Consider the following 26,920-nt stretch of genomic DNA (forward strand, 5'->3'; position numbering starts at 1 on the left):
TATCTTGTCAGAGCCTTTCCTCTGACAATGAAATCTACCCCGATATGGGACCTCAATGTAGACCTATCAGCATTAACAAAGGATCATTTTGAACCCTTAGTCTCATGTTCCTTAGCCTACCTATCAATGAAGAAAGCCTTTCTGGTTGCAATCACCTCAGCCAGAAGAATAGGTGAACTGGAAACATCATGGCTGATCCACCTACGCAATCTTCCATAAAGACAAAATGCCTCTGAGATCACACCCTAAATTTATCCCAAAGTAATGTGAGAATTCCATCTAATCAGACCACACACTTACCTTTCTTCTCCCCAGAGCCACGTGTCAACAGTGAGAATAGGAAACATCACTCTTTGGATGTCCATCATTGGCATTCTATCTACAAAGGACAAAATCCTTTAGGAAATCACCTAGACTGTTGTGTCCTTTGTGGGAGGTCTGAGAGTGGAAGCAATCTCTTCTCAAAGACTTTCCGTATACAGGTAGGGACCACACATCTCAAAGAATACCAGTTATTATACAGGTAAGTAATGAAGTAACATTTTCTTTCCAAACCATCCCAATCTCTAAAAACTTTGAAACGTCATCCATCCATGTACACTTACAAAGCATGCAACTGACCTTTACATGAAGTAGTAAAGGGAATACTACACTAAGGTCTAAAAGCAAGAATGAAGGAAACTAGGTTTTGTAGATCAGGTATTTTTCTAGTATTGAAAAGAAGAGCTTTTTTTCTCTTGAATTAAAGACACAGATACAGTATAGTGCATGTGAGATGTTTCTTAAATCTAAGAGCACAGGGGACCAGGAATACAAGTGCAGAGAATGGCTTTTCAAGGACAGGAACAGTTGGAAGCATTTCTGGTCTGCTACTATTCCTATTACCCATTAGAACAAACTGAATGAGGAGTAAATGTGGAACATCAGAAATCAATAGAAGCAGAGGATATGGAGCACAGTGGACTGTGATATTAGAAATGTACTTTATTTAAATAGCTCTAAAGTCAAAATCTTCATTACCCTTATCCAGAGCAAGAAACAGTGTGATACAAGCTTTATTGAGGTGGCTAAAATGTATTCTGAGCTTGCTTGTTTGGAAATGTTTTCAAGTCTGTTGCTCTTGTATACTTTTGTTTATAGGATTTCCACTCTATAATGTGATCACAGCCTCCCCTTGAACATGGAGTCCAATAAATTGCATACATCTGTTAAATGGGAGGAGAAAAATCTATATTAATTCAATGTTATGGTTCCATATAGAAACACAAAAGTCGAGAAATGGTACCTTAATGTTGCCATAACAACATCATCTTACTCTCATTGCATGCACTTGTCCACGGCTTGGATTGTGTCAGAAGTGCACGTGGCAACAAGTTGAGGAAGAGGAAGAGCTGTGATGGTTTCTGCTAGCATTTTTACACATGCTTTCTGAGCATGCTTGTACTGGAAGTGATTTTTCTATCACTTGTAAGTTTTAGTTTTAATTTTAATTATTCTCACCTAATTTAACAAAGGGATCACTTTTCAACTAGGACTGTTACATACGAAGTTTGGGCATGGGAGTTTGGTCAGCAGTTTGAGTTATTCGCAAGCAAAAAACAGAACAAAGAACTCCCCAATAACAACAAAACAAAAAACCTCAATATGCTCAGAGAGTGTATTTTTGGTTCCCAATAGCTGAAAAATGGTAAGAAGGATTTAAACCTCTCCAGAAAAATCAGCTTTAGGTTGTGACCAAGCATGGAAAGTTTCAGCTTTTTTTCAGAGATATTTTCAGTTTTGAGAAAGCGGAAATATGATTTTAAGCAAAGAGTGTCAGCACTGGTAACTCATTTCATTGTTTGAGTGGAGAGAGTTCTACAAGCAGGTTGCAGATGCTAAAATATTGACAGTAGAGCTGGTTGGGAATTTTTCCATAAAACATTTTTTTGGGTCAGAATATGCAAATTAATCAAAACTGGGATGGAAATTCTGGTCAACACCAGGGAAAGAGAACCCCCATACCCTTAGAATAGCCAATAGCCCAGTGATTATGGCACTCACATGGGATATTTGGGCAAATCAGGCAGAGCAGGAATTTGAATCTGAATCTCCCATATCCTGGGTCAGCACCCTAACTGTCAGGGGCTATTATCTATTCTGGACACTCTCCTCCTCCCTCCCTCCTCCCCTCCCCCCCCCCCCCCCGACTCTGGCTTTTTGTTAAAAACCTTGAAGGGTCTCAGTTTCATTCTGATCTAGAATGAGGAAAATTTTCACAGGATAGCATAACCAGTGCCCACCCAGCTCTAATTCACAAGCCTTTTTGGCAATAGGCCTCCTGTTTGCAGCCTACCTTAAATATGAGCAGAGAGTTCTGCATCACATGTTCAGAAAGAACCATGTTTCTTTTCTGTGGCTTACATTGTAGCCTATGATAGCTTTGTTTGTACAGGAAATAATTTAATAGGTGAGCTGCAGTGATGAAATATGAATGTTGCTAGCCCTTTTCCACGAGCACTCAATCTACAATGAGGTCAAAGGAAAACAGCAAATTTATGTTGAGTTCTGTATATGTACCAGTACTTCGGTATTTTCTATGCAGCATTCTTGACCACCCTTCTCTAATTTTAATGAGAAGCCATTGTGCTGATTCTTTGTACATCAGTGCTATTTGCCTCTCTGTAGGTACAAGGGAACACAACTGAATTGGAGGCATAAAACATTGATTCATATAACCAAAGGCCTTGCTGTTAGTCTGTGCTCAGAATAGTTGAGAACTTCGGGTTTAGCACATCTCTGAAATTCCCTGCATTACTAGCAAAGATTCTATTACACATTAACTCCAAGTATGCTTGTTTTTTTTTCCCCTCAGAGAATAAGCATGTCACTTTCTAACCATCATTTGTGGTTTTGGACATCTTATCTACTCAGTGGTTACTTATTAAATGGAGCTGTGGAATTACAGGAAAAACTTGCAAATACCTATATTTGTAGCAAATATATAAACATCACTACTTTGTATTGATGAAAGGGATGGGGGAGGTGCCTATATCCATGTATCTACTTTAGATCATGCTTCATTCTGCTGCAGAAATCCCGATCAAGTACATGGGAATTTTTAGTGTAGCTCAATAGCAGTATCAGACTAATTGGCTCTCTAGATTCCTTGGACATTAATTTTCCACTGGAGGCTTGCTGGCAGCTTGTTTGGCATAGTAAGTGGAGTGTTGGCAGTCAGGTGGATAAGGACTTTACTCAGGTTCCAAAACACCATCTTCAAGTTGCCTAATTTGTGTGTGTGTGTGTGTGTGTGTGTTTGAGAGAGTGAGAAAATTCTTGGCTCTCTTTGGAAAAGGTAATCTTCTAATAACATAAAATTTCCCATCTTGAATATATTCTGTCAGAAAGAAGTGCTCAAAGTAGAGAAGGCTGGAAAGTAGCAAAAAAATTCAAATAGCTGAAACTGTTTTCACCTCACAGGATTTGAAATGGAACAGATTTTTCATTTTTTAAATTTTCACATGAAATACATTTTTCCAAAAAAATTAATGTTTGAAATTTTGCCTTTTTGTTTTTTTCCTCACTTTTTTCCCTTTTGACACTGAGTGCAATAAAATGGATGATCTCCATTTTCCTCCCCCCACACACTTTTTCAATTTTTCTTTTTCTTGTTTGTTTTTCTACTCTGTAACCTGTTGAAATGTCGGTAACTTTCCCAATAATGAGGCAGTTTTGAAAAGTGAGATGGATATAAAAAAAACAATAACAAAAGAAGTTGGGGGGGCGAAATCTGGCACCACTGGAGCTCATCCATTCTACTACATTCAGTGGCACAAAGGAGGGAAAAAAGAGTATGAAAGGGAACTCTCCCTACCCAAAAATGTCAAAATTTACGATGAATACATGGGATTTTGTTTCAATTAAAACTTTTCATGAAAGATTCCTGTTTCAATATACAGCCATTTTTAATCAAAAATAATTTCTACCATTCTACCTGAAACAAACTAGATACTAAATTCAGAAAATAGTGCATGTTTATGGTTAAATAGCAGTACTGTTTCTGAGTAGTAAGCTACTACTCGCATGAGTAAGGGTGTAAGAATTTAGGGCCAGCTTTTAAAGGCTTTTAGGTACCTAAAGATTCAGATAGGCATCTAATGGGATTTTCAGAAGTTGTACTTAAATCTCAGGAGAATCTATCAGCATCTTTAGGTGCTGAAATACCTGTTAAAAATCTGGTTCTTTCCCCTTAGATTGTAAACTTTTTGGGATGGAAACTATCTATTTCTCTATGTGTGTACAGCACTAAGCAGATGGGGTCATGATATAATTTGGGGCTTCCAGATGCTACCAAATATAAATAATAATACTTTCTGTTTTATTAAATATAGACTGTTGAAAACACATGCGTTCAATAAGTTAGAATATATGAGATATACAAGATAAAGGGATACAGCCAAACGGAGGCCAGTATAAGTTATGGGTTACAGTAATTATACACATTGTTATAAAACTGATGTATTTTATTAGTTCAATTTTTCTTCAGTATTTTTGTGTGTATCTCGGAGGGCAGATGTTTACTTTTGGATATTGGAAGGTAAGTTATAACAGAACTGACCCAGAAAGCTTAACATGTTTATCATATAAATATTTTTTAGGTAGTTCGGTTTATCCAGTTTTCCTGATACACATCTTTAATAGAGACGTGCCTTACACTTTATGGAACTGCCAACTCCACTGATTGGAAGGCTCACCACCATCATGGGTGAGGACAACAGATTGTTGGAATTCTATTACCTGAAATCGGAGGCTTTTCCCCTTTGGGCTCCTGCCGTGTGGGGGCTGTAGCTCCTTCAGGCTCCATAACTTAATTCAACTCTCCAGTCTGCAAAGGGCATATTTTTCTTCAACTCATTCTATGAGAGGTACCAGATTTAGGATGTCTATAACACACAGTACTACACTGTGGCTGGACATGTAGGTACAATAGGTCAAACCTAATGTAAGCAGGCATTAAAGACAGTGGAATAGCACTCACTTATGCCAGGGCTCAGTTTCCCCTATTACACTCTGTGGAAAACTGCTGCTGGACAAGGTGGCCATTCTGGATGAGGTGAAAGTGTTAAGCTATGCAACCCAAAATACAGAGGTGAATGTCAGCCTTTAAGGGATGTAAATTACAGGTCCTTTTGGATCAAGGCAGTTCCATCTCTGTTGGCAGAAATCCCCATTCTCTTGAAGACAAAAATCCTGGACCACAGATAGCTTCAAGTAATTCTAGGATGCTGTCTTTTGTATCTCCCAGGTCTCTACTGGAAGGTTGTAGGAGAAAATTTTAGAATCACATTTTCTCGATTTTTTTTTCTTTTGCTTTGTTACTTTGTTCCAAATTAAAAAGGAAAACCCCAACATCTGCTTTGTTTTTCAAAGTAGGGAAGCAAAGAGGACAAAAATGGTGCTTGCATTTTTCTGTGTCTGAAATATGAACATGAGCCACAAATTCTGGATTTAGACTCCCCCTAGTTTGAGGGAGGTGAGCCTGAGCTGAAAATTTTGTTACAGAGACAGCTCTGAGCTGAAAAATTGAAATCTGGATCTGTGCCTCCCCCAACATTGAGGGGTACAGGTATGGTGCTCCAGTTCATGCCTAACTCTAAATTTACTTTGTACTTTATAACAGCATCTGAGTAATAGGGTTACACTTTAGTAATTGGGCCAAGTCTTATGAGGTGCATTCAGTAGTTCATAATCTGGTAACCTTGAGGATATGCTACATTTGAGAATGCAGGGGAGGAAGGGAATTGTTGGCGGGGAGGGCAATTTAAGTTTTTGAGTTGCCTGGTTTTCTGATGCTGGTTTATATTGCACTGTACTGTAGTTATGTTTGGGTATTAATGTTATTGTATGAAGCAATTTCAATGGCATATACAATGTGTGACTGAAGATGTAGTTTTAATACAATGTATTGGTATACATTTGTATAAATACAAAGAAATAATAAATAAATGGAAGTTGCAGGTGCTCAGCACCTTGTGGGATTTGGATCTTATACCACAAACTGGGGCGGGGAGAGAAGAAAGGCTTGTGGGTGGAGTAGATCTAGTTATGTGCAGTATATGAGTCAATGAGAGCAGGATAAGGCCAGTAGTTTCTAAGATGATTGTCTGCCCCTTGATCAATTTCACCTTCTGGAGGAGGCTGACCTTCCAATATGCCTTTTTCTGGGCCGTGCTATACATACATGACATTTCAGACTCCTGGCAGGTTTTTCATTGTGTAAGTAATAGCGCACTACCTCTGTTATTCTGACATCTCACTTTCAGTGTATGCTTCCAGGAGAGCTTTCATTAATTGATTGAGTTTATACCTTTCTTGGAGGAAAGTGTATCATTAAGTACCTCTGACTAGTCAGAGTGGCCACTAATAGCTTCAATATTGATAATGAGTTGCAGGCGTGACAATGAGTAACTATTCTGGTCTTATCCGTAAATGTAAATTTAAGTGAACTTTGATTTATATAGCATCGGCTTCCTTAGTAAATCAGATGTGATGTCTGAAAGATTGACAATCCTATAGCTAGCCACACTCATAATTCACATCTTCATACTGTGGAAATGCTTTGTTACTATCCATTCTCTCTTTATTAGCATTTGAATAGCACTTGTAGACTACTAGTGGTACTTTATTAGCTTGAGTCCAGCCACTCACTGATCTTTAAGGGACTGATTCAGAGCTTGGTGAAGTCAATGGAAGGACTTCCCAACCTCTTAAAAGTAGAGTGTATGGTGCAGACCTGGGGGACGGGGGGTTTGTTTCTCACTCGAGGAAAATATCCTGTTTTAACACGTGTCATCCTTGATTAAGTCAGGCCCATTTTGAAATAATTCTCTTGTCATTTCTAATATTCTCAGCATCCTCTTCCAGAATTGCTGGAACTGGGGGTGCTGCTGCACCCCCTGGCTTAAAGTAGTTTTTGTCATATACAGGGTTTACAGTTTGGCTCAGTGGCTCTCAGCACCCCCACTATAGAAATTGTTCCTACACCCCTGCTCTCTTCTTGTAATCAGCAGCCTCCCTGAAATAAATGTCAGTTGCGCTTGAGTAAAGACACAATCTTACAGGGCAGAAAAATGATTGTATATATGTCCTTCAAAAGAACAATGTATACATGTAACTATCTAGTTTAATTTATACCAACACTGAAGCTGAAGTACAAAGAACCAGATTCTCAGTTGAAACACATTTGCCATCAATGAAGCTATGCCAGTTTACACCAGCTGACGATCTGATATGTGCATAAACAAATGCATAGTAAGAGCCCTAAAGAAGACAAAAGCATTGAAATATTCTAATATACTGTGTGCGTGTGAGAATCCCTAGAGAGAGACATTCTGGAAATTTATGAGGAACTGCAATTATAGTGTGGATAAATGGAGACAATGAAACCATCTAATTTTAGATGTATGAGGTCAGATGGCAAACATTGCAGGGTTTATATTTTCCTCCTTCGAAAGAACACACATGTTAACAAATGATGTAGTGCACAATACTAAAAAGCAGCAAAATTTGCTGCATTGCATGCAAAATCTATTAGAAGTGAATATTTTCAGGTACTTAAAGAAACAACAATGTGGTGTTAATTCACCAAAAAGATTTAGCCATAAGTTTGAAAAGCTGATGTGAAACTTGAAGTAAAGCTGAATATTTGCAACTTCACTCAGCCTTAATCCTAATGCTACGGCATTGATACATTTTCATAATCTCTGTGCTTGTGAGTCATCCGGGCATCTGTTGCAGCTCAAACTCACACTGGGCTATGTAATTATTTTTAGAAAATGGGAAAGTTGTCGTCTTTGCCGTGCAGAGGGATCGGGCAATGCAATAGGATCCCCATTGCTTTTCTGAACTTGTGACAATGAGGAACAAGTTCATACCAGTGATTATTCATGAGCTTTGTCATAATCAGGATGTGTATATGTAGATAGAGAGTGGCTGGGAACAGTTTCAATTAGAGCTCTGTGTGCCTGGGACTAGTGATGCTTGCTACAGGGTTTGCAAGCTGGTGAAAATAACCTTCCAAATACAATATATCAGCCCTGCAAAGCCCGAGGGGCTGCCAAGCCTGAAGGAAGGAGCTAAGAAAGAGGGGAAAAAAGGGTTCTGCATGACAGATGAGAAATCTTTCTTTCAGTCGGTAGGCGGTGAGGGAAGAAATACTTGGGATTACTGGATAGCTGAGGGGATGGGTAATGAGATGTGGCGACTTTCCCCTTTAGGTCACCTGTGACCAAAAATCATTACCATTTGTCAACTGTTTAGTGGTCTATGTGAAATGAGTCTGTTGCCATCCATCCCATGTGGAAGAGCCTACATCCTAAAACTGCAGCCATCAAAAATGGTGCAAATTGGCACCTTTGCAATCTCAGCAGCAGCACCCCACTCCCACCTAGAGGCTGATCATCTTTGCTGATTCTGTCACGTGTGACTTTAAACTGCAAGCTCTTCAGGGCAGGGACTGTCTCTTTGCTTGTGTCTGTGAGGCAGGTAGCTTACTTTTGGGCATTCTAAAATAAAGGCAGTAAACACGGCACCCTAGGCAATACAGATGAGGAATCTGAGGTTAAGAGAGGCTGATTTGCCCAAGATCAGACACTGAGTCAGAGTCAGGAATAAAACCCATGAGGCCGACTCCCAGTTCCTTGCTCACACCATTCTTTGTTTTATTCTAAGGCTGCCTTTTTCATCTCCAGTTTCTAGTCTCCTTAGGTTTTGTGTCTACTCCCGCTTCACTGGGGTTTCACCTTCTTTTGCTACTGGAAGAAAATAAGCTGGGTGTGACCCTAAATACCCCTGTATTCACACCCTGCACACTGTTGTAATAATCTTTTACAAAATGTACCTTATGAGGTATCATCTGAAAACTAATAACTCGTTTATATTCTTGTGTGATGTGTGTATTAAGAGTTACGGCTGTATGCCAGAATTATGACGTAAGTGGGTTTAAACCAGGCATGTCAGGGGGAGTTGGAAAACAGATCTGCCCTAGAAAAGGGCATGCATATTTCCTTCTTTGACCAGCCCAGTCATCAGGCAGAGAAAATGAAGGTTCATTTTTATATTTCAGGTAAACCAAGCTGTGACGGACGTTACACCCCATATTCTTCATAGAAATATTGTTATGATATGAATATGGCATAACTAAGATATGTTTTGTGCAAGGTGGGTCACGTGAGGTATCATTGAAAAGGTTATGATCTACTGTATGTGTTTATCCAATTTGTATGCATATATCATTTCTGTATCTGAGGTTAGGAATATTGACTTTGTAACAGATACAACTGTGTGTGTATTTGGGGAACGCCCACCAGACAGTAGGCAATCAGCCTGAATGAGCCATTTAAGAAGGACAATAGAACTTTGAAGGTACTAATCTCCCACCATCCTGAGCAGCTTCCTGGGATGTTGCTTTGACACTGCAGGGTCATCTGATGATGTCACCTAGTACAGAGTACCATCTTGGACACTGCTGGTATTTTTCCACTGAAAACAAAGGGTTCCCACCTTATGAAAATTCTATTTAAGGCTGGGGAGTAAATCATTCAGGATTTGTCTCCATTGCCTCCCGGTCCAAGAAGGAAGAATGCTAAAAGCACCTGAAGGGAAAGGCTGGGGTTGAGTCCAGGCTGAGACGGGGTCCAGTTTGTAAAGAGAAATAACTGGAACTCTAAGCTACAGAAACTGTGCAATTTGCCTAAAACAACATGTAGGGTGATAAGTTACATTTTGTAATCTGTTTCTTGAGTGTATTAAGCTCAGTTTGCGTGTTTTGTTTTATTTGCTCAGTAATCTGCTTTATTCTGTTTACTATCCATTATAATCACTTAAAATTTACCTTTTGTAGTTAATAAACTTATTTCTTCTTCATTTCAAAACCCAGCTTGTGCAATTCCTATCTGGGGAGGAGGCAAAAAGCTGTGCATCTTTCTCTCCATGTTGAGGGAGAGGGCAAATTTTTATGAGCTTGTGCTGTGCAGATCTTTCTATACAGTGCAAGACAATATTATTTTGGGTTTAGATCCCAAAGGAGGTGTGCACGTGAGTGCTGGGCAATCCCCGATCTGATTCCTCCCACACAGAGCTGATCTCTGTGTCCATTTCCAGCTGGGTATGTCCCTACCTGTGTGTTTGTGCTGGAGAAGGCTTGAGGGCCTGGCACAGCTAGGACAGGGTGAGGAAACCTAGGCTGGTGGAACCAGTGGGACTCCAGCACATCAGATGGCATCCTGGATGGGGGGTTTAATTGGCTTGTGAGTTGCTTGTTGGCTAGTTTTTGGCTTGTGTAGCTTGTTGCTTGTTGCTTCCTTTTTTGATCGGCTCCCAGCAAGCAGGGCAAAGGGGGGCAAACAGGGGCAAGGGAGAAGAGAGTCAGGGGTGAACAGCAGGCCCACCACAGTCCCAGACGGCACACCGGGGGGATCTAGTCACATAGAGTGTTGGGGTTCTTAGGGATTGGCTTGTTTTGGCCTTGTTTTGAAATGGGATTAGCTTGATTTTTGGTTTATTGTGAAAGTCGGGGTGCTTATTTACCGCGTGAAAGTTGGTCACTGTGGGTCCAACCCATCATAAAAGCTATCAAGCAAAGAAGTGGGGGAAAAGACAGAATGGCATCTACACCCAGCAGAAAAGAGAATATTGGTCTGGGTCAGACTTTTCAAAGAATACATTGCAAAGGTTTATTGGTCTATAAAGATAAAGGGGCTGAACCTCAAGTTATAAATAATTGAATCAATGGCTTGTATGCAATACAGTAGAACCTCAGAGTTATGAACACTTCAGGAATGGAGGTTGTTCATAACTCTGAACAAAACATTATGGTTGTTCTTTCAAAAGTTTATAGCTGAACATTGATTTAGTACAGCTTTGAAACTTTACTATGCAGAAGAAAAATGGTGCTGTTAACCATCTTAATTTAAATTAAACAAGCACAGAAACAGTTTCCTTACCTTGTCAAATCGTTTTTTTAAACATTCCCTTTTTTTTGTAGTTCACATTTAACACAGTACTGTACTGTATTTGCTTTCTTTTTTTTTTTGTCTCTGCTGCTGCCTGATTGCGTACTTCCAGTTCCAAATGAGATGTGTGGTTGACCAATCAGTTTGTAACTCTGGTGTTCATAACTCTGAGGTTTTACTGTATTACTGTATTATAAAAAATGTATGTTGTGAGTTTTTTTCTGAAAACTAATAGCACACTGGTGATTAATATCATTGTGAAATGTATGTATTAACACTATATGAGGAAATATAGATTCTTAATGATATTATGCTTTAAAGTTTGTGGCCAAACAGGGAGAAACAGATTCCCTCCCAGACAAGAGATAAGGCAGCAACTATCTGTCTCCAGTGAGATTAAGCAAGGTGTGACCAAAAACAATGGAAGCCCCATTTACATAGAAATCAGCAAAGGGATAGGAAGTCCATAGGAAGGGAAGAGCAGCATGAGTTCATCGTGCCTCTTGAAACAAAGTAATTGAACTTTGGAAGATATAATCCAAGACAAACACAGTCTTGGGCATCCATCACTTAGCAGACACAAGAAGCCACAGCTGAGAAAGCTGGGTCCTCCAACCAAGGGGGGATTGAAGTCTATGGAAACCGAATATAGGTGAGAAACCTGCTTAGGCAAAGGTCTTAGGAAGGCAAGAGAAGCCAGCATCTGGTACTTCTGTGGAAGCTCTAACTGTGAGAAAATCAGCCATGGCTGGGAAGAAGAATGATTGGTGAGAGAAACCATCTTGAACAAAGCCTGTACCTTGCTAGATTAAATTTTAGACTTTTAGAAGCGTGCTTTCACTTTTATTTGCTTGTAACTCTTTCTAGCTTTCTTTCTTGTACTTGGCATCACTTAAGCTATGTTCTATTGTTAATAAATTTGTTTTATTTTTACTATAAACCTACTCAGTCCCGAGTTTGCAGGGAAAGATGTATATTTACCCCGATTAAGTTAAGTGATTCTCACGTGTAAAGGCTGGGAACAGTCAAGGAAAGGTTATTTTCTGTTGTTTTTTTCCAGCGAGGGAAATAGAACAAAGGAGAGAGTAGAGATGAGTTAGCAGGAGAAAAGGCAGGAGAAGCAAAAGAAGCAGATGCTGAGCTCACCAAGGAGCAGTTAGAAGAGCTGTGTGCGCAGTGAGGTCTGCCAGCAGCTGATCAGGAACAATCAGAGCTAGTGGCCAGGCTGTAATCATATGCTATGAGGCAGGCTGGGGCATCTGCTCCAAACTGGGGGCCCTTTTCCTCCTACAGGGCATCCAGGAGACCAAGCAGATGGTTCCCCAGATGATCCAGGAGAGTCAGTAGCAATGGCAAGAGGTCCAGAGCTGAGGAGGTTGGAGTGAAAAAGGCTGCTAGTGGAGGAGAGATGGATAGTGCTGGCAGGCTGCTGGGGTCAGAGTTGCTGGACCAGGACTGCAGTTATATACAGACACTCCGGGTGTGACCTCCCTGTTTGTTGCTGTGAGTTCCCCAGGCTGGGAGCTATAGTAGCAAATTGTGAGGCATTCAGAGTCACAGGATAAGAGGTGACACAACCCCTCACTGCTCTGGATTGCACTCTGTCACACTGGGTAATTTGCAAAGAGGGAAATAGGAGGTATTTTATGATGTATCGAGTAGGCAGTTTGACTGTACACACCTGGATTTTTATTGCGGGGGGGGAGGGGGGTTGCAAATGGTGACCATTTGAAAAGTGGCTGTGTTTCTTTAGGTGATGCACGTTCATGTAATCAGCCTGGGCTGGATTATCATTGAGCCTGACATGGCCACTCAGGAGAGTAAGGGAGCATCAGACTCTGCTCAGTCCCCTCTGTGACCTGCTCAGATCATAATTCTGGACCTGGTGGGAGGGTCGGCAGGGTTCACAAGTCATTGCTCAGCCCCCATGAGCAAGTGGGAGGATGAAATTAGAGAGGGGGGGAATGGGTGGAGCCCTAGCTATGCCATCTTCTCCCCAGTATGCCAGCCAGCAGAGCATGGGGGGAAGTGAACTGCACCCTGGAAAGGGCTGCAGTAAGGTACCTTTCCCTCTCGGGTGCAAGAGGAGATCGGGGAGGCGAGTCATGATTCCTGTCCAGGATTGCTCCAGCAGGGGCAGTGCAGTGACCTGCAGCCCCTATGCGGTGCTTGGAGCAAAGGCTTAATCTAGTTCTAACAACCAACAGACCTGAGCTCTAGGAAATTATCAGGGCACACTTCTTTATGATGGGCTCAGACTACTTCCACATATGAATTTACCAATAATTGTAATTTCTCCATTGATTAAATTGGACCTTTGTGGATATTCAGTCATCAGAATTCAGTTTTGAATGACATCATGATATAGTTTACATATAAAAGCACCTGCAACTATTGTGCCACTCTTCCATATGTCACTAATAATAATAATAATTAATAATTAATTGCTATTAATAAATAAAAAGAAAAAGAGAAAAAAGGTTCAGAAAGCACTTTAGAGTACAAATTATTCTCTGTAATGATTATTGTTATGTACTGTTTGCGGGCACTGAAAGGTCGTCACGCAATAACTAGCAGCCTGTTCAGAAAGTGTATTAAAGGAATTGATTAAATAGATCTAGATAAAAAACAAGAAATCAAAGCACACTGCATAAAGTCACAAGTCCATAAACTCCACTACAGTGGAACTCCCCTGTAATGAATTCCATAAAAGTAAAACTCGGCAGGACTTCTCTTATATCCCTACCTTATTTGGTACAGTGCTTGAGTCTTACACTGTTCACAGTAAATGAAAGTCATCACAGTTGTTGCAATTGACTACACCTTGCACAGAACTTTCAAATAGAGTTCCTTACAGGTTAGCAGATAAAGTGGTGGAGTAATTTGATTTATAGAGGCCTTTATGAAGACAATGTGTCACTCAGGACATTTTTAGGATGTCCTCCAACCATTTTTGAGGCAGATGCTGCACATATCATTTCCATGCAAAAACCTAGTCTAATACATTGAATCATTTTTCTATTTCTTAATATAGTGCTGTTAGAAAATTTGAGAGAAGTTGGAGAGGAGGAAACTTGGGGACTATACCAGTATCTGATGCTTAGGTTCCAGTATATACTTCTCTAGAACAATAAAGGAAAAAATGTAAAAACTGAAGATTGATCCTAACTACATTTTGATTCAGATTTAAAATTTTCTAAACTTCATGGATGCTTGGATCCAGGGTTTTGCTTCAGGACTATCTCTATTAAAACCATGCTTAATATGAGTAGCTCTGAATAAAATCTGTGTTGTATCACGCAGGGAAAGAGTACATAACCAGGCAACTCATTTCAGGAAAATTATTCCAGAATTTTTCACAATGGGGTTTTGCTCCCGAGTCTCAGTGATTATTATCTAAACTAATCTTTTGGGGATTGCCCATTCCTAAATTTGCCAATTATACCTGTATTGCAGAAGCTAAAACATTTTCTGAATGAGATTACATATTTTCTGCAAATAAAGAAAATTCTGCCTCTCATAAATATTTCATCAGGAATTGAAAACATGTGAATTTGTTTTACAGATAAGATACTAAGGTTTTAAAAAAAAGAATAGCTAGAAGTTGAGTTTCAGGAAAAATGACAAGGAATGAAATTCAGAGTGAAATAAATTATATCAGTTTAGTAAGAAGAAAATGGAACACTGTGCATGCATTTGTGCACCTAAACTGCATGCACAAATACCACAATTGTATGTGCAAATAACCAGTAATTAGATACTGCTAATAATAATTAATATGATAATTAACTTACAATGCACGTGGTATTTTACCATATCTGTATATTGAATTACATAACCAAATGCATATTTATATTTTCATTTGCATGGTTACAATTCTGAAAATTTGACCACCACTATATGTGCATCTATGTATATCATATATAGATAGACTATATATAGTAATACAGTGTATTGTATGTATACATCAGTGAAACAAATGTTGTTCTATACTAACATCAAAAATGTTGTCTATACAACAAATATCTATACATAGATATACATAGATGCACATATACATATATGTATATATACATTACATATACACACACATGCATACACACACACGGAAAAATAATCTCAAATTATCTTAATTTAAATTTGAACCCCTGGATAAAAATGTATATTAGAGCAACTGTTTGGCATTTTTTGGTCTTTCTTGACATATTACCATTGCAGGTAATAGGATGCACTTTGTGAAGTCTCAACTGCCAGAGTCACGGGGTTAACATTTAATCAATAGTTCTCACTGTTATGGGCTCCACTGGGAAATATTAGGTTATGACATATGCTGTGCATCATGAGGCAGGAGTTAGTGTGCTAGAAAAAATAATCTGATTGCTGAGTTTCATTGACTCAACTCTTGCATGCTTAATTATTTGATATAAAGTCCACATTAAAAAAATTACCATCGTTGTCTCCGTATAATAATGTCCAAAGGAGGCCAGGTAACTGACTGTTATTGCAATCTCTAATGTGTCTTTTCTCTCCTGTTTAAACAGGCATGTGACTCCCATTGGCAATTATCCAGGCACACTGATGGCTATAATGTAGATGCTGTGATGGGATGTATTGGGCCCTTTGAGGCCCCCTGCTAGAGGCCTTGCGATCCTACCATACTCCTCCCCAGGAAAGGAGCAGTGAAGGTGGGTCCTGCCTAGAAAGGCTGCAGGGAAGTGGCCAATCAGAACTCAGCAGGCTCAGTTAAAAGAAACTGCAGAGCCTGAGCAGGTCAGTTGCTGGCTAGAGCCAGAAGGGTGAAGAAGGACTAGAAGGCTGTGACATTCCACAGGAAAAAGACTGGGAAGAAACCCTGCTCAAGCAGGGATGGGACTGGGAAGCTCTCCAGGCACAGAGGCCTGGGAGAGAGAACCCTGACTAAAAGAGGGGCAGACTGTTACAAGCTCTTCAGGAAAAGAGGCCTGAGAAAACACCCTGAGAAGTCAGGACTGAGGTCCCAAGAATGTGATGGGACAGAGTGGGATGCAGACCAGGGAATGCAGCAGCAGCAACTATAAAAGAAACCAGCATGTGGCTGCTATTTGTAGGGTCCTTGGGTTGGGAACTGGAATAGTGGGGTGGGCATGCGTCTCCCCCGCCAGCCACTGGAAAAGTGACCTAAGTCCCAAGGAGGGGATCAGACTGCATTTAAAAGGCCAAGAAAGGGGCTGGGAGTTTAAACAGGCCCAGGGATGGGGCTGAAGACCCTGGAGAGAGCCAATCATTTGTTGGACTGTGTTACCCCAGAAAGGGACTGAAGTTCAGAAGTGAACTGGCTGGAGAGCTAGGAAAACACAACTGCCAAAAGCAAAGAGTCTCCAGGGAGAAAGCCCTGGGGGAACTGCTCTAATTTGTAACAAGGCAGAGGCATTCTTAAAGCTAGCCCCAAAGTGGCTGAGAACTAAGCCCAGAAACAGGGCTGCAGACACCAACAAGGACAACCGCCATGTCCTTCTTGGACCTTTGCTACCCCAGAAGGGGTTTGTTCATGCATTTTACTGTGTCACTTAACTAGAGTTGCCACCTAGACAGTCCAGTTTTTGGCTTCTGTGTCCAGGTGCCATTTAGGGTTGCCAAGTGCCTGGTTTTTGGGTGGAAAGTCCAGTCGAAAAGGGGACCTGGCAGTGTCCTGTCAGATATACTGTCTGAACACCAAAAGTCTGGTTACCACGGGGTAGGAGGAGGCGCTTAGCCGGGGCCGCTTTCACCTGCAGGCAGGCTCCTTGTCAGGCTGCAGAAGCTCCCGACCCAGCCACGAAGCAGTGGGAGCCCAGCTAGGGTTGGGGGAGGCAGATGGAGATGATTCAGCAAGAAACGGGAGGGGGGAAGAGGAGCGAGCGATGGGGGTGAGGTCTTGGGGGAAGAGATGGAGCAGGGGGTGGGTCCTCGGGAGTCCAGTTACCAGCAATTAGAAATGTGACAACCCTAGACTTAGCTGGAGAGCTGAGCCACTGAAGACCCACGTGACAAGGTTAACAGAGGACAGGGCGTGCCAGGAGCCGAGAGAGTGTAGGTTCGCACCTGACCGACAGGAGGCACTCGCAAGAGGTGTGTCCACGCAATCACAGGTGCACTTCCTGGTATGATTGGCAATAGATGCATTATGTTATAATGTAAAGGTAGGCCTAAACTGAAATCCTAGATCCGAAACACCCCTGAACTTGGGGAACCTTCACATCCAGTTTCTGAGATTCAAACAATTTAAAGCCAGAAGGGGCCATTATGGTCCATTAGTCTGAGAAGAAGTGGGATAGCCCTTATTTGTAGGGTAGGCTACCCTCTATTTATAAAATGGATCAAACAAGGGACACGATCCTGAGAAGTGCTGTTCATCTGCAGTCAACCGGAGTTACGGGTGCTTGGCCCCCCTCAGCAGCAGGCCCCAAAACCCTAGATCTGAAAACCTAATGTTTGGAGATGTTCAGATCTACATCCATATCCAAATCTAGGCCCCAGTCTCACAATATGATCCATCTAGGCAGCCCGCTGAGTCCGTGCAACGCTTCAGTGGGACTCCACAGCAGCACAGTGATCTGCCTGCACAGATTGGATTGCAAGACGAGGGCTTTCACATTTCATCCCACCAATAGTTGTTACGGAAATCTGATTTTACAGCAATGTGCACATTTCTGATTCATTATTTAAAATATTTGAAGCCAAACTTTGAAAAATGTGGCATGTAGCTACAGCTACACAAAATATATCTACCTGAATGCATTACTGGTGTATGTATGGCTATGGTATGTGGGGAGAGTAGAAGGATATTAGTTGAGAATTTTAAAATTTTGGGACCAGTCTGTGGCACGTCTGTGAAAATGCAATGTGTCTTCAAAAAATGTGTTCCTGTAGCTAAAATTTCATGGGAAGTGTGTGCAATTCTTTTTTTCCTTCCCTGGGACAGAAATTTCAGTGTAACTTTTCGTTGTGAATTTTCAAGCTTTGAGCTGGGGCTGAGTTTTGTCCAGTGGGATGTCCACTGGTTCTCTCATTGACTGAACCAATCCCATGTGTTCAGGAGTGTCAGCAGAAGCCATTTTGACTTATTTAGCTAGGCCTGTTTGGGAGCAGGAAGGCCTATAAATGCTAGAAGCCAAGGAGGGACTAGAAACCAAAGAGAATGTACTGTACCATCTGTCAAAGGCAGCAGATGGGGATTGCAGGCTAGTTCACTCCTCCTAAAATGACAACAGGTGGTTGTTGTCTAGTGGAGGATTTATTTCAGCACCTGTCTGATGGATGGAGACTGTGAAGGCATGGTGGGAGACTAGTTAGCTAGTTGGGATATGCACCCAAACTTTTAGATGTTGATTGAAAGCAGACCTTAAACTGAGTTATTCCATCACAAGCTCCATATGTATTTTTTCCAGTATTGAGGCCGCTTTAATCTGCGATTTGATATGTAGTGTTAGGTTGATACTGGAGATTGCTATTTTTTTAAATTAAAAGTCATTTTTAATTAAAAGTTCCCCTTGTCTTAATTAAGGAGACAATGGAACATCATTTCAATATGACAGTCACAATTTATGCACTGTAATGAGTAAAAAGTATCAATTTATGGGCAGGTATTTCACTAAAAACATAGCTTGGACTAGCCAACTAGTTTGAAGGAATTATTATTCTAACATTTATTTTAACAATTTTTTTCCCTTTAAAATAAATCTCCCTGTACAGTATGTTTCTTTTTCTTTATTGGTGATTTACAGGTTAACAGAACTGGTAGAATAATTCTCCAACAAATAATTGCATTAAAAAAGTGTTAGCTGGGCTCCACTGAAACACACTCTCAATCCTAACACCCAAAATCAATATTATACTTTCTTGACAAAAAAAGGCTGCATGTTTAAAAAACAAATGTGTTAGATTTCCTGGAATTGACAAGTTAAGGAATCCAGACAATTTCTTATTGCCTTTATAATCTTTAATTGTTCACTGTCCCCTTTCACCATTTAATGTCACCCACTCAAGTAAATTACTTACAGCATTCTATTTGATTGTAGCTTGGGCTACAGTCACAGGTAACAGGGAAGGAGTGACATTGGGGAAAAAGAAACATAACACTGTATCCTGCCACTTTTCGATGCTCATGTTTGTGCAGTGTTCCCCTGCTCTGGCCCAGTGTATGAGAACCTAAAAAACCAAACCAATCAAAAAGTGAAATGACAAACGTGGCCTGGGTTGAAATAGAAACATATGGAATACAAAATGGCTTGGAATTATGTCGCCAATTTTGGCACGAGCTTTTGTGAAAAAAATCACCACTTTTGCAGAGTTCTGCTGTTTACATCTCTGTGCAGTTCTGCTGTAATTGGGTGATTACATCAGTGTCCACTTTTCCTGAATTTTAGTGCTTACATCAGTGAGTAAGAATTACATTTTACCAAGACTAGCATGCATGGATTCCTGTGGAAACAGTCACATAAGCTATGGATGATGGTCACAAATGATGGATGGCTTTGAAATATCTTGTCCTGTGAATGCTTTAAGTGCTTAGCATAAAATTCATGGTATAAAAAGTAACCATATTTGCATTACTGAATTCATATTGAACCATTTTCCAAACAGTTAGTGCTTCATGCTGCTTCTTATGTAACAAGCATATCTGGCAATTTGTGGTGATTAAATGCAGCAGGCATGGTTTAATGGCCTGCCAGTTAGGTCTGAAACTACAGGTTCAAATTCTGACATGGTCACCTTACCTCTTCTTTCTGCTGAAGAAATAGTGTCATGCCTTTTTATTGGGTATGAAATTAGCTGTTGATCTTGCTCCTATTGAAGTCAATGACAATACTCTAATTGACTTCAGTGGGATAGAACACCAAGGTCTTGATTGTTCTTCATGGACATTAAAGATCTCATTGTATTTGTTTAACAATAGGAGGTTACTTCCATGTTGCTGATCAAATGTTTTCATGCCCTTGTTGTACATTGTGTGTTCTGCCCTAACCTCAAAGGCGGCTGCATTTCACTGTTTATTTAAAAAACCCTATTTTTTTAATTTACACCAGGCACAAAGCAGTGCATGTGATTTTTGTGTGTGGACGTATGACCCAAATGTGGCCCAGGTTTGCACCCCTTACAATATATTGATTGCAGTTGTGTTGTATGAAGTATAGATTAGGAAATAATTTGGCCCTATAAAACAGAAGGAATGTCTTTTCTGTGTTGCAGAACAATATGATGCATCTAGAACTGGTGACAATTCATTGGTATGTTACTTTCTTAATAGAATTAAAGCCCAAATGCATAAACATTCAATAAATAAAGTTGTAATTTAGCTTGATTGCCAGCTATAGTTGACTGGTTTAAATATCTTAATATTTAAACCAATCTACATTCATCCCCCTGAAATGCACAACAAAACTGCTTCTTAAAAAAAAAAACCAACTTTGATCATTATTTATGTGCTATGAGAAGCTGTCTAATTCATTCTCTTGTGCTGAGGGAGATCTGTGAAGTGATCTGAAAAGGTTTTGATCTGTTACGTAATTCACAGATAAATTTCAACTCAATCCTTGGTACAATTCTATTTTGTGTACTGACTTTCTATTGATTGCTTAGTTAGGTATTTGCAGGTATCTTCTGGGTATCCTAAATTGCAAGGTTTTTTCTTTTTCTTTTTCTTCCAAGACAACTAGAGAAACAATCTGTAAAAGACTCTGTTGCTATAGTGCATTATAGTCCCTCTGTGCATGTAAATTGGCATGAGATGCTCTCCATAGCTTATGGAGCATTTTTTGTGTGTTAATTTTGAGAAATAAACTTATGATGTATTTGTCATTGATGTATATCACATATTATATGGTGTACTGTTGCACTGAGAAAGCCGACTTCAATCTGAGTAGCTTATTGGTAACACTTTGACTGCAACCGGCACGAAAGGATGGAATACAAGGTTTGTTTGTAGTGAAAAACCATAGGTGGATGCTTTCAGATTTGATTGTTACTAAAATAGCATAGGATCACTATGTTATGTACCATGCAATGCAATTTCTATGAATTGTTTAGCACAGAACTGTGTAATGCTAGTCTTCGGTTAAGATATCCTTGAGGACAACAAGGGAAGAATATTTTTTTCTGATCCACCAAGCTTAGCATTTAGAGAGAAGAAAGGAAAACTATAAAGTAAGATATGTGGTGTGTCAGTCCAGAGCATGGTAAATGAAAAGAAGTCTGGAAAGCTGAGAAGTAAAAAGGTTAAAATCTATGTTTCAGCAATAAGCTTTGCAGAAAGTGGTTGCTCTGATGTGGATTAAGCTGTACACTGACCTTTCAAAGAATAAGCATTTTTCTCAGCTGTCACTATATCAACGCACAAAGCAAGCAATATCATTAGGGAAAGCATCCAGGCTGGCAGATTTCGAAGAGACTGTGTTGATGAGTCATGACCTATCAATTCAGCAAGTAAAGTGAAGGTTAAAACATATATATTATATTAAATTGACCTAATAGCTGCAATTATATTGCTCCCTCAAAAAGATGTGAGATTGCTCTGAGTTAATGTGTTCTTAAGTATTTTTAAGTAGAAGTGGGCCTGAACCAACCCCTGGATCTGAACATATCCCCAGTGTGGGTGTGTGAGTCAAAGCCTGGATCTGGATTATGAATTTGGTAGCTGATCTTAACATTATATTGGCCTGCACCAACACCCCACAAATGAGCTGCCTTGCAGATTGGGTGTGAGGAAATCTGGATCTGACATAGAGATATAGATTGATGTAGTTTAGCTATTTTTGAGTCCATCATCATTATACCTTTTTTTCTTTTGCATTCTTACGTACAAAACATTGTCAATGCTTTCTCTGCAAGAAACTCAAAGAGCTTCACTAAAATTATTAACTAATTAAATGTCACAGCATTTTGTGACCTGAAGAAGAGCTCTGGGTAAGCTCAAAAGTTTGTCTCTCATCAGCAGAAGTTGGTCCAATAAAAGATATCACCTTCCCCACCATTTCTCTTTAATATCCTGGGACTGACATGCCTACAACAACCCTACATACAACTCTGTAAGTCTTGTTATTCCTAGCTTTAAGGCACAGAGATCAAGGGCTACACCTTGGAGTGGTAGTGCTTAGTTGTATTGCCCCCAAGAGCAGATGAGGGACCTGCTTACCTCTTGGTCCATCGGAAAGTAATCTGTGCTGATTGGCATTTTGGTGTCAGGCTAAGTTAAAGCTCCACCCACTTTACTTCTGCTTGTCTACTGCCCACCCACTTTCATGCAGTGGTTGACGTTGAGGTTTTCTTGCTCACAGACTAGCAATGCTATTAATTCAACAGCAGATTAAGAGGGCACTTTACACCCCATTATTCCCCTGTACATAGGGTGACCAGATGTCCTGATTTTATAGGGACAGTCCCGATATTTGGGGCTTTTTCTTATATAGGCTCCTATTACCCCCCACCCTCGGTCCCGCTTTGTCACACTTGCTCTCTGGTCACCCTACCTGTACAGTGCATAAAACAGCTCATGACTGAGCCCTAACAGCCTGATCCACAGCCCAAAGAAGTTAATGGGAATCTTTCTACTGCCTTCAGTGGGTTTTGGATCAGGCTCTCAGATATAGCTCCATACACTGCAGCTGGGAGCGAGCCTCCAGCCCAGGTGGACAAACTCGCCCTAGCGGGGCTTGAAGCAGTCCGCTAAAAATAACAGTCTGGATGTTGTGGCTCTGGCTGGCGCTCAGGCTGTCCAGCCCACCCAACCCCATAAACTTGAGTGCCTGAGCCACAATGTCCACACTGCTATTTTTAGCGCACTGCTTCGAGCTCCGCTAATGCAAGTCTGGCTGGCTGGCCTGGGGGGGCCACGCTCTGAGCTGCAGTGTAGACATAAACTCAGTGATTTGGCCAAAGTCACTGGCAGCCTGAGATAAGGCTAGCAGTAGAACCCAGCTCATTGCCCCCCACTCCTGTCCTTACTTACGCAGTCCCACCTTTCTGCTGTGTAGGCTGCCCTCTAGGACCCCTACAGCAAGAAGCCTGTCAGAATTGGCAGTATGACCTGGTTTTTGGAAGTTCAATAATCCAGATGTGAAGATTTGCTCTGCATTTCAGCTTGGCATCCAAAATCTCAACCTTGGTCATTTAAAAATGAAACACACATTAAAAAAATTCCCTATGGCTTTTTTTTTAAGTTAAAAGTTATCCATCTTTTTCATTCAGTGGAAGTGTATTGAATTTTTAAAGCTCATCTGTCTTAAAGTGAATTTTTAAATGAAATTGTGCAGGACTTTCCACTGAGACTAAAGGACTAGAGGTGGTTTCTAAACACTTGGGGAGTTGCATCTGATCAATGCTGCAATGCCAACTGATTTAGGGCAGCAACTCCATTGCAACAGCTCCTATCCCATCGCTGCCCTCTTGCTAGAAAATCTATGTATCTGTCAGGCTAGCTAATCAATATACGAATTTATACCCCTCTCAGCACTGTTGCAGATGAAAAAGTCAGATTAGAGAGCACCCTGCCCACTGACTTTGAGAAAGCCCATTTCTCAGAGCACAGCTTAGAGATATAGGCCTGAACCTATGTCAGCGAAGTTGGTGGGAGTTTTATAACTGATTTCAATGGGAGTATGTCTCTACACTACAGGTGCTACGGCAGCACAGCTGCAGCTGGTTGTAGCACTGTAGTGTTGACCCTTACTACAGCGACAGAAAGGGTTTTTCCATCACTCTAGTAAATCTACCATTTCAAGAGGCGGGAGCGAGGTTGATGGAAGAATTCTTGCATAGACCTACCTGTGTTTACGGTGGGGTGAGGTTGACCTAACTAGGCTGTATAAGCATGACATTTTTCACAGTCCTGAGTGATGTAGTTAGGTCAACCTAAGTTTTAAGTGTAGACCAGGCCTAGGAATAGGCCTTGGGGCCTGATCTAACTCTCCCTGAAGTCAATGAGAGTCTGTCCATTGACTTTAATGGGAGTTGGATCAGGCCGTTAGGTAGCTAGGAAGCCCAAGGTACAAAGGCAGCCTCATTCTGTTGGCTAATTTAAACTGCTGGAACTATCCCCTAATTTAAGCATTAACAAGTGAAGTAAAATAACAGGTGAATGGATTCCCTCTGAAAAGAATAAAAGAGGGGCTCCTGGAGCTGCACTCCCTTGTGTGTGATGCTGAGGCTTCTGGGATGATATGCCTTGGTTCTTAGAGCTGCACTAAGTTGAGCTGCTCTATAAATATTTCCCAGTAAACTGTGAGAGAGCTTTTCTGTCCTCCTGGGCAGATGGGGTGGAATTGTGGGAAGGCAATGAAAGGACTATCAGCACTTGAGTGGTTTAAGCTGTGTTCAAACTGCAAAGTGGGTTACCAGGCCAAGTGTAAGCAGCACCCACACGTTAGCCTACAGTCCCAGACTGGCCAGCTAGCGTGGATGTATAGTTCCACCACACTTGGGTATGAGGTTTTTGTGTGTGGATCGGAGCTGGATTAGGGGCCGCATCCAGGTAAAAGCTTGAGTTGACTCCGCAGTGAAAACAAGCCTTCAGACTGTAAGAGCAACAAACTGCATACAGCATAATCCTTTGCTTCCCATGATTACTCCAGCTCTTGTTCGACTGGAGAACGCTGGTTAACTGTTACTGTTAATGTTCAGCCCTCCACCAACAGCCTCTGAAAACATGTCAGACATTTTCCACTGGTACAGAAAATACAACACAAATAAGCAAAAATCAGCTTCACCTGTCCAACCCTGTGCATGAAACCCAAGATTAGTCTAATCCCTTGTCAATCACTGCTAGCCAAACCACTTCAAGTATGTCACTCAGGTTATGCATGCTAGGAAGTGCATGCTGCTGAGAAGAATTTAACACTGGACTCAGTTACCCAGTTTCCTTACGCAGTACAGGACCGTTTATTGATTTTGATTATATGATCAGCACTTTTTTGTTCGTGCATATTTGAAAACCACAATAGGAAAAAAAGGCAGTACACATTTCAACACTTCAAAATGAGACCAAGGCAAACAAAACATGGAGGAGAAACTATATATACATTTATGCTAGTCACTCTCCTTACAATGTGCAATCAAGTCAGTATTCAGTGGGACGGAAGGCCTGAGAGCACTTTGTTAAATCAAAAATTGGCATAAAGCTTTATCCATGTATTATTAATACACTGAGAGGGAGGGGGAAATGGCCTTCCTTATTAATTTATTTTTTTCATTTTAGTCACACTCTCCTGTGATAAAGGGCTCTTTCCATTGTGGACTGTTAGCAAACTATTTTCCATCTCTAGTCATGTGGATATTTATCAATGAGCCTGGCCAAATATGTGGAAAAGGTTTACTGCGACATAAGTTGGTTGTGCTATTGATGATCTAGTGCCAAAATATCTTACCCATTAATAGCCCATACTTTGGTATGGTGTTGAGGCAGGTAGCTTTATCTGCACGCCTGCTTTCTACGTGTGCATTAAACATCTGAATCTATGCAATTTTGGTGTGCGAAATAGTGAATCTGGGACTCTGTGGGCATGGAGCACGATCACAGCTATGCTAATCATTGCTCTCTTGAGCAAATGTGGGGCTGCACTGCAAATGCCCAGCCTCTTTCCCTCCCCCCCCCCCGCCCCCCCGAGTTGGAGGCCAATAATCTATCTGCCCTTTGCCATATATGGTGGTGCCTTCTCTGATATCCAAGCTTGGGGAGTAGTGATGGCCCTGCTGAGCGATAGCTGTGGAGAAACAGTAGAGGCTGAGTAGCCCCCAGGACCAGAGCCCCCTGACAGCCCTCTGTCACAGCTTATTTCATATCTCTCTCCTAATGTGCAACATGTTTAGACCATGAGCCATTTCCTATTTGTATATCCCTTCTTTGCAACGGCCCATTGTAGCCAGTAATTCAGTGCCTTTCTCAATTGAACTTTTAGGCTAGTTTTTTGTTCTCTCTGGCTAGGTTCCTCACCCCATCGCCACCTTTGGGACACAAAGGACCTTTAGTAGCACATAAATGTAAAAGTTCAGAAGCATCACACAGAACAAAATCAATCGCCACTTCTCTCTAGCAGATATGGTTCTTTGTGGACATTAACTGCAATTCTAACATGGAGTTAGAAGCGTGAAGCGAGGAGTCCTATCCTTGCGGAACTCTGGTTGGTGTTTTGTCACTGTGCTTGGATTTGGGAGTTTAAGTCTCAAAGCCCCCTCCTGCACCTCTTCAGGGTTTCCACTGGGGGAGGGCAGCTTTAACTTTTGGTAGGAGCTTAATGGGACATGTGCATTACATGTGCAAAACAACAATAAAGGTTTTTAAGGGCTTGTGCTAAATAAGCATGTTCTCCGGACACAAGACACTGGTTACATTTGCTCCTCAAAGAGCTAGCCTAGCTCAAGTGAGAGCGGCCACCCTGTGAAACATTCGAACTACACAGAGTGATTTGATTAGCACTTGATGAGTTGTGCTACTCTGAACTCTAGGTGCATCCCCATTATGTTCCTAGCTTAGGCATCAGCAGCACTCAAGCATCAACCCATACCCCAATGGGCCAGATAGTTCAAGTATAAAGCACCACTTAACTCAAGCTAGAGATTTTTGCAATTATATTAGAGGTGACGCTCAAGCTGTAACTCAAGCTAAAGACAGATCCTTAGTTAATGTTGAGAAGGATAATGGTAATATAGGTCTACCTTTGCTTATGCCTCTCAGGCCTGGGCTACACTACCAAGCTCGGTTGACATAAGTTGCCTTGCATCAACCAATCTATGAATGCGTCGATACTCAAATTTGTCTCCACAGATGTAAGCTCCCTGTTACGATGATGCAGACAAGCACCTCCCCAAACAGCATTGAGCCATGATGGACTTACTGTGGTTGATGCAGTGTGAGTGTAGACTTTGTGTGACCTAGGTTGACCCTAACAGTCCTCCAGCAGCTGTCCCGCAATGCTAGA

The sequence above is a fragment of the Chrysemys picta genome, chromosome 5 (assembly GCF_011386835.1).
Source record: "Chrysemys picta bellii isolate R12L10 chromosome 5, ASM1138683v2, whole genome shotgun sequence".
Taxonomy (NCBI): domain Eukaryota; kingdom Metazoa; phylum Chordata; order Testudines; family Emydidae; genus Chrysemys; species Chrysemys picta.